A 9,280-nucleotide genomic window follows, 5' to 3' on the forward strand; every position below is an offset into this window, starting at 1 on the left:
GTTGCCCAAGTCCGCCCGAATGCGCAATGGACACGAATGGATGCAGGTGATCAGACAGGATGCTTTCGTACGTGTCACCAGTCAGAACCTTATTTAGACGTATCAGGGGTCCCATATCACTCCAACCGCACACGCCTCACACCTTAACAGTCTCCACCAGCCAAAACAGTCCCCTGCTGACATGCAAGGTCCATAGAGTTGTGAGGGTGTTTCCATACCCATTACCGTCCGTCCACTCGATACAATCTGAAACGAGAGTCGTCCGACCAGGCAAGAGTTTCCAGTCATCAACAGTCCAATTTCGGTGTTGGAGGACCCAGGAGAGGCACAAAGCTTTGTGTCGTGCAGTCATCCGCTGTTCACAAACTGATACTTGTTGATGGCCCAGCACTGAAATCCGCAGCAGTTTTCGGAAGGGTTGCAGTTCTGTCACGTTGAATGGTTCTCTTCAATCGTCTGTTTACTTGGAGGATCTTTTTCCTGCTGCAACGATGTCGGAGATTTGATGTTTTACCGGATTCCTGATTTCATGTACATTCTTGAGATTGTCGCACACGAATTTCATTCTGGAAACATCCACACTTCATCCCTACCTCTGAGATGCTGTATTCCATCGCTCGTACGCCGTCTATAACTCTACGTTCACTAATTTAAAGCTTGATATCCTGCCTTTGCAGCAGCATTAACTGATCTAACAACTGCGCCAGACACTTGTTGTGTCTTATATAGGCGTTGCCGACCACAGCGCCTTATTCTGCCTGTTTGCATATCTCTGTATTTGAATACTCATGCCTATAACAGTTTCTTTGGCCCTTCAGTGTAGGACGGCTGGCGGCAGCTACACGGCCCCAGTCTAAGACACAGTCTTCGACTGTTATCTGTCTTAGTCAGCCTTCGACAGTTCGCTCTTGCAGTAGTAGCAGGAGCCTCTCTCTGCACGATGCTCATTATTGTTGTTTGTAATAGCTGGACTTTATTGCTGTTTCTTCTTTCGTAAAGTTCCTTCGTAACGCTTGGAGAAACTTCTGTTTACTGTATTTACATGTTCGCTGATCATTTCTGCTCCTGTCTATTTTTAGTAGCCTGATTAACATTGCAAGTTCATAGGTTAATGTAAGCAAGAGGTAAGTCATTGCAAATGTAAAATGCTGGTACATTAATAACCGGTGTAACCGCCAGAATGTTCAATGCAAGCATGCAAACGTTCATGAACTGTGTTGTTAGGTGCCAGATTTCAGTTTGTGGGATGGAGTTCCATGCCTGTTGAACTTGGTCGATCAACACAGGGACGGTTAATGCTGTTCGTGGATGACACTGACGTGTCATCCTATGATGTCCCACATGTACTCCATTGGAACCAAATATGGTGGTACAGCAGACCAAGGCAACATGTCAACACTCTGTAGCGCATGTTGGGTTACAACAGCGGTATGTGGACGAGCGTTATCCTGTTGGAAAATACCGCCAGGAATGCTGTTCATGAATGGAAGCACAACAGGTCAGTCACCAGACTGACGTACTGATTTGCAGTGAGGGTGGGTGGGATAACCACGAGAGTGCTGCTGCTGTCATACGAAATCGCATCCCAGACCATAACCCCAGGTGTAGGTCCAGTGTGTCAGATTGGTTACTGGCCCTCAATTGGCCTCTTTCTAACCAACACACAGCCATCACTAGCACCGAGGCAGAATCATCTCCCATCAGAAACAACAGACTCAACCCTGCTCTCCTGTGTGCTCTCGTTTGACACTACTGAAATCGCAAATGGCGGTGGCTTCGGGTCTGTGAAATGCACGCTACAGGGCAACTGCCTTGGAGCCGTCATTGAAATTTGTAACAGTTCATTGTGTCACTGTAGTGCCATCTGCTGCTCAAATTGATGTTGCAGGTGCAGTAGAATGCGCCCCAGCTATATGCCAAACTCCCTCTAGGTAGTGCCATGTAACCGTCTGGAGTCCGGTCTTCTTGAGACTATTCATTCTCTTGGTTACCGCTGCCAGCAGTCATATACAGGGACAACATTCCTGCCAAGTCTTTCTGTAGTATCACAGAAGGAACATCCAGCTTCTTGTAGCCACATTACATGATCTTCTTTAAACTCAGTGAGGTGTCGACTGCGGCACCTTCGTCGCCTTGAAGGCATTCTTGACCAACATCAACTCACCACGTCCAATCTCAGAGGTAACTAACAATTACAACCGTTATAGCGCGTATTTAAAGGAAATCTAATTTGCATCCTCATAGTGGCTCTACTAGCACCTGCTGCGAGATTTTAATACACATCATCTTTCAGATCTAGAGACACGTCTGCCGACTTATGTTCATGTCACACAACTCCTTCTTGATGTTGCGATTTTTTTCCGTTAGTGTATAACGCCTGCTGTCCACATTATCAGCAACCAGAACCAGTGATCAATTTGCGTAGCCAGTGGTGCCCAATACCGTCAAGTCAGGGTATGGTCCGGATGAAGATGACAACGTCCACACCTAGATATGTCCATCGTGATGCAATACGAAAAATCGGGGCTCGTGGCGCCAATCTTGTATCCCGCGCTATTTTGGAGTCTACCACTGTCGGCGTGTCAGTCTTCTGCCACGTGAAGGGTAGCCGCAATAGATCTGGTCATAGTGACAGTTAGTGGCACTCCAAATCGCGTCGCGTGACAACCAGGCCCATTTCCTGACTGAAGGTAGGTGACATGGCTGTACGATGCTGCACTTCCGTCCGAGCAATGTGCACATTTCGTCTCCATAAGTCCGATTAAATTTACTTGTTGGTTGACGTCTGTCACTTACAGTTAAGGTACTGCCACCCTGGTTGCCGGTTACCACTCGGTTACAGCCGCACACATACATGGCGGGCCGCTACGCTAGTGCAAAAGGGAAGGAACGAAGATCGGGTTTAACGACCCGCCGACATCGACGTCATTAGAGACGGAGAGCAAACTCGGATTGTGTCAAGGATGGGGAAGGAAACGGGCGGTGCCCTTTCGAGGAAACCATTTCGTCATTTGCCTGCAGTGGTTTAGGGAAATAATGTAAGCAGGAGATCCCGGGTTCGAGTCCCAGTGGGGGCACACATTTTCAACATGTCCCCAATGAAGTACATCAACGCCTGTTTGCAGCTATGGTGTCCATTTAATTATCATTTCATTTCTAGCAAAGCTGCATGGTCATCCACGGTAACTGTTCTTTCTGGAACAGATACTACCGTCATATATAGTTTAAAAAAAATATGGCTTCCCGGCCATTGACCTTCTTGTGCGAACGCACACGCTATGCCCGAACTCGTACGGGACTTGGTAGATTAATCTGCCACGAGTAATGAGTATGATGGGCAAACATCTATTAGGCGCACTACGAATGTAGTGGTGTGGAAATGTTGGGAATGTGGATCTCACGGGGAGCGTGCAAGGGATAAGTCCCTGCAGACGCACTATCCTCTGTGCCCGCGGTGGCTCAGATGGATAGAGTGTCTGCCACGTAAGCAGGAGGTCCCGGGTTCGAGTTCCGGTCGGGGCACACATTTTCAACATGTCCCCAATGAAGTACATCAACGCCTGTTTGCAGCTAGGGTGTCCATTTAATTATCATTTCAAAAATAATGGAAAACCTAAATCTCGATGGTGAACCCTCGTCCTCCCGAATGCAAGTCCAGTGTGCTAACTAACGACTATATCACCTCGCTCAGTTTCACATGTGCTGTTACTTAACGTGCAACGGGGAGCATTGTTGCAAGTGACCTCTTGAGGTATAAACGGAACGCGAGGTGCTCTGCCGATAACTGATTTTAAATGGCAAACGACAGAACTATGGCAGATGAAACGTTTCGCAGCCATGAATTTAAACTCATGTGTTGACCTAGCTACAACCTCGAGACGTACAATGCATCCGACGTTATGACGGTCAACAACAATCTGCGGCAGAACTACTAATCCTGCGTGCTTTGTTCATGGCAAATAAAGGTAACCTCTATGGACAAACTCAAGACGGAAGAGTTTCAGTTTGAGCACTAAAACTGCAGCTTCTCGCCTTCAGTGGTCACCTGAAAGTATCCTCACACTGGTTACTTGAGCTGCCGCGTTGCCAAACCGATAAGTAGTCCTGGTTACAGGTTATAGGCGAAACATGCAAGTTCCAAAAAAGAATGATAGAAAGAAAAATAAGGGCAAATAAAAGTCAAAAAGATGAAAATAGCAGTCACGTATTAGAAATAAAAAATGCATTTAATTCAAGATATTGAATAAAAATAATAATCAAAGTCATTTTGAGAAGATTTAGAAACAAAAAATTTTAAAATATGTCACGAGAGTCGAACACGCGACCTTTTACACACCATGGAGGTATCTTAATCACTACACTACACTACCGTCCTGCGTTATATTGTTGTACTACTTCCACAACCAGTCACAGTGGTGATATGCTGCCTCAAAGAAGTTCAGTCCTACAAACAAAACTTATCTAATGTAGGCCGACCTTTGTGATGGTATTAATTGCATATGTGACGAAGAATCCCGTCTTGCGCGAAAGGATCCAATAGAGTTTGGCCTGTACTGTGAGTGAAACGTGAGTATTTCGTTAGCATCGTTGAATGTGTGTGCTATGTGATGAAATGCGAAATTAAAGATGCAGGCTCAAGAATCAGGATCCAAAATTCCAAACGTACCAAGAAAGAAACTGATCAATTGAAGTGGCAGTTTGAGTACGAGGAACAGTTTGTCATGAAGTTGAGCGTTCTGATAGGAGGAATCTAGCGCCGACCGCATGAAGTGTCAACCAAAAAGGTTCCTTTTTTCTTTTCTTTTTTTTATATCACACAACGGGGCCGTTGAGGCAGTGTGTGGCGTTGAGTTCGGCTCTCCTGGACTCATCGATTCCACGTTCGCGTGAGTCTCATGGGATACCGTCTAACACGAGCAGCAACATCGCTGAACGATGACCTTTGTCTCGATACGTCACGATCAGGCTGCTATCGAATTCTGACTAGTGTTTCGTAGCGGCCGGCCCTTTATTGTTAGAGGGCACGCACAACCGACACGTAAGATGGGTTGCCGACCACCTTTCAGTAGCGCGGGGAGAAACACCGCCAGCGGACAGAAACAATAACAGACTGTCAAAATAAACACGGAACTACTTCGCCAGAGAACACCAATCGGAACTCATATGACTCATGTAACACTCCGCCGACCTGGCTTTACAAGCACGCCTAGATCGTCACACCGGCAGTATTTACTAGCTCCTAGGAGCAGCTCTGGCCAGTACTTACGCCGGCCCTAGCGTTGTACTCACTCAGCGTAGCAGTGTAGTACCACGTTGTATTTTGTATTGTGCAGAGTAGATTTTGTTAGTATTTTCTTCCATTGTCTTGTTATCCTTATCTGGTTTGCCAGCGCAAGAGTTGTGGCCTTTTTTTCTGTTTGTTCTTGTGTTTAAAACTTAGTGTATGCCAAGAAAGCGTTTTTCCTTTAATTGTAATAAAGTGTGTACAGATTGACTGTTAGTTCCCTCCTGTCGACCGCAGGACACTACAAACACCTTCTCACGAAAAACCAAAATATAAATTCTATTTTTGAATGAGAAACCCGCTGCGTAGTCGTTCCTTGTTCAGTATGTCCCAGAAATATTGTGAGAGAAGTTGAAGAGGGTTTCTTGAGGAGCTAATCGAGGATAAGAATCCGTGAGCGGGAACGCCATCCAGCGACGCTGCAGAGTATCAAATTTGTAGGTGGCGAAGCCTGTCACTAGGCCAGCGCTTCGGCACCAAATGTGACTTTGCACGCTGGAAAGTTTCACAATTTATTTCTTATTCAGTGATTGCGACTGATTGTCACAATAGTCAGCAGAGAGTATAGAGATACACTACTGGTCGTTAAAATTGCTACACCACGAAGATGACGTGCTACAGACGCGAAATTTAACCGACAGGAAGAAGATGCTGTGATATGCAAATGATTAGCTTTTCAGAACATTCACATAAGGTTGGTGCCGGTGGCGATACCTACAACGTGCTGACATGAGGAAAGTTTCCAACCGATTTCTCATACACAAACAGTACTTGACCGGCGTTGCCTGGTGAAACGTTGTTATGATACCTCGTGTAAGGAGGAGAAATGCGTACCATCACGTTTCCGACTTTGATGAAGGTCGGATTGAAGCCTATCGCGATTGCGGTTTATGGTATGGCGACATTGCTGCTCGCGTTGGTCGAGATCCAATGACTGTTAGCAGAATATGGAATCGGTGGGTTCAGGATGGTAATACAAAACGCCGTGCTGGATCCCAATGGCCACCTATCACTAGCAGTCGAGATGACAGGCATCTTATCCGCATGGCTGTAACGGATCGTGCAGCCACGTATCGATACCAGAGTCAACAGATGGGGACGTTTGCAAGACAACAACCATCTGCACGAACAGTTCGACGACGTTTGCAGCAGCATGGACTATCACCTCGGAAACCACGGCTGCGGTTACCCTTGACGCTGCATCACAGACAGGAGCGCCTGCGATGGTGTACTCAACGACTAACCTGGGTGCACGAATGGCAAAACGTCATTTTTTTCGGATGAATAAAGGTTCTGCTTACAGCACCATGATGGTCGCATCCGTGTCTGGCGACAACGCGTTGAACGCACATTGGAAGCGTGTATTCGTCATCGCCATACTTGCGTGTCACCCAGCGTGATGGCATGGTGTGCCATTGGTTACCTGTCTCGGTCACCTCTTGTTCGCGTTGACGGCACTTTGAATAGTGGACGTTACATTTTAGATGTGTTACGACTCGTGGCTGTACCCTTCATTCGATCCCTGCGAAACCCTACATTTCAGCAGGATAATGCACGACCACATGTTGCAGGTCCTGTACGGGCCTTTCTGGGTACAGGAAATGATCGACTGCTGCGCTGGCCAGCACATTCTCTAGATCTCTCACCAATTGAAAACGTCTGGTCAATGATGGCCGAGCAACTGGCTTTTCACAATACGCCAGTCACCACTTTTGATGAACTGTGGTATCGTGTTGAAGCAGCATGGGCAGCTGTACCTGTACGTGCCATCCAAGCTCTGTTTGACTCAATGCCCAGGCGTATCAAGGCCGTTATTACGGCCAGAGGTGGTTGTTCTGGGTACTGATTTCTCGTCGGGATGGTTCCTTTGATAGGGCACGGCCGATTTCCTTCCCAATCCTTCCCTACCCTGAGCTTGCGCTCCGTCTCTAATGACCTCCTTGTCGACGGGACGGTAAACACTAACCACCACCACCATCACTGATTTCTCAGGATCTATGCACCCCAATTGCGTGAAAATGTAATCACATGTCAGTTCTAGTATAATATATTTGTCCAATGAATACCCGTTTGTCATCTGCATGTGTTCTTGGTGTAGCAATTTTAATGGCCAGTAGTGCAGGTGCTGGCCATTGTGGCTATCAGTCGCGATCACTGAAAATCAAAGTTAGTAACGTTGGAAGACATTCCGCCTATGGTCTGTCAGCGTAAAAAGTGACCTTTGCTGCCGAAGGGATGGCCTAGTGGCTGGCAACAGAGCCTATAACTTCGAATCTCTGTGGATTACCCTGTACGCAGAATGTGGTTAGAGTTTCTCCTACCTACTTTGTGCGGTTCTGATGAAATGGTTATCATCAGCTTCTCCAAGAATGTAATATACAATGTGTATCAAAAAGAATCATTCTCCTTAAGAAAACCATAAATATTATGTAACTTGAGATAAGTGCGCGAACAACATACTGTTGCAAAGAGCAAGAGTTTTACCTGGTTCCCGCTGGGTAGCAGCGGTGGGCGCCCAATTCAGTTCTAGTAAAAATGGTGTCGGGACAACAGAAATCGTTATGTGTTCTACGTTTAGCGCGTTGCTGGTCAGCAATAACGGTTCAGCGTGATTTTCGTACTAGGTGTGATGTGTATTCTCCTACAGCACAGAACATTAGACGATGGTATGAACAATTCCGAGAAACAGGTTGTTTGCGTAAAGGTAAATCGCTGGCCGTCCCCGAGTGTCTGACGAGACGTCGAACGCATCCGCCACAGTTTCACAAGAAGTCCTCAGAAATCCGTTCGCTGTGTAGCTCAACATGCCACCGATGTCCGTCAGGCCTGAGTTGCATCAACGTTTACACTTGAAACCACACAAAATTCAACTACTGCAAGCTCTTCGTGAAGGTGATAAACAACAACGTGTGGAGTTCTGTAATTTCGTTCTTGGCAAGATGGAGGATGACAGTTTTCTTTCACAGTCAGTGTTTAGTGACGAAGCAACACTTCATTTAATTGGAAAGGTGAACCGTCATAATGTGAGAATATGAGGTACGGAACAATCGCATGAAGTTGTACAACATGAGAGGGACTCTTCAAAATTTAATGTGTTTTATGCAGTTTCACAGGAAAATGGGTATGGTCAATTTTTCTTTGCCAAGAACACTGTTACAGTAAGCACATATCTTGATATGCTTCAGAACTTTCTAGACTTATTTGAACGACTTCATTTACCAACAGGATGGGACACCGCCTCATGGCACGATGGATCGGTCGCACTGGACCAAATGATTCAGCCTTACATTGCTGGCCTCCAAGATCACCAGACCTGACCATAAGTGATTATTTCTTGTGGGGGTTTATAAAAGACTATTTATGCACCTCCGTTACCAACAACAATGAATGAACTGAGGCATCGCATAACAGCACCTGTGGAAGCTGTAACTCAAGACATGCTCGCTGCAGTGTGGGAACAATTTGAATACCGCATTGACATATGCCGTGCGTCTCAAGGTGGGAACATTGAACACCTACACTATGTGATCAACAGTATCCGGACGCCTGGCTGAAAACGACTTACAAGTTCGTGGCGCCCTCCATTGGTAATGCTGGAATTCAGTAAGGCGTTGCCTCACCCTTAGCCTTGATGACAGATTCCGTTCGAGCAGGCATACGTTCAATCACGTGCTGGAAGGTTTCTTGGTGAATGGCAGTCCATTCTTCACGTAGTTCTGCACTGAGGAGAGGTATCGATGTCTGTCGGTGAGGCTTGGACCGAAGTAGGTGTTTCAAAGCATCCCAAAGGTATTCTATAGGATTTAGGTCAGGCCACTGTGCAGGCCAGTCCACTACAGGGATGTTATTGTCGTGTAACCACTCCGCCACAGGCCGTGCATTATGAACTGGTGCTCGATCGTGTTGAATCGCCATCCTCGAATTGCTCTTCAGCGGCTGCAAGCAAGAAGGTGCTTAAAACGTCAATGTACGCCAGTGCTGTGATAGTGCCACACA

General features: G+C 46.5%; 1 non-coding gene across 1 annotated transcript; it reads left to right on the top strand.

Moving 5' to 3' along the window:
- The first annotated feature begins 3,447 nt into the window (after positions 1 to 3,447).
- Positions 3,448 to 3,522, top strand: Trnat-cgu. The gene has a single exon. It is a non-coding gene; the product is annotated as a tRNA-Thr (tRNA).
- The last annotated feature ends 5,758 nt before the right edge of the window (positions 3,523 to 9,280 follow it).

The sequence above is a fragment of the Schistocerca piceifrons genome, chromosome 3 (genome assembly GCF_021461385.2).
Source record: "Schistocerca piceifrons isolate TAMUIC-IGC-003096 chromosome 3, iqSchPice1.1, whole genome shotgun sequence".
Lineage (NCBI taxonomy): Eukaryota > Metazoa > Arthropoda > Insecta > Orthoptera > Acrididae > Schistocerca > Schistocerca piceifrons.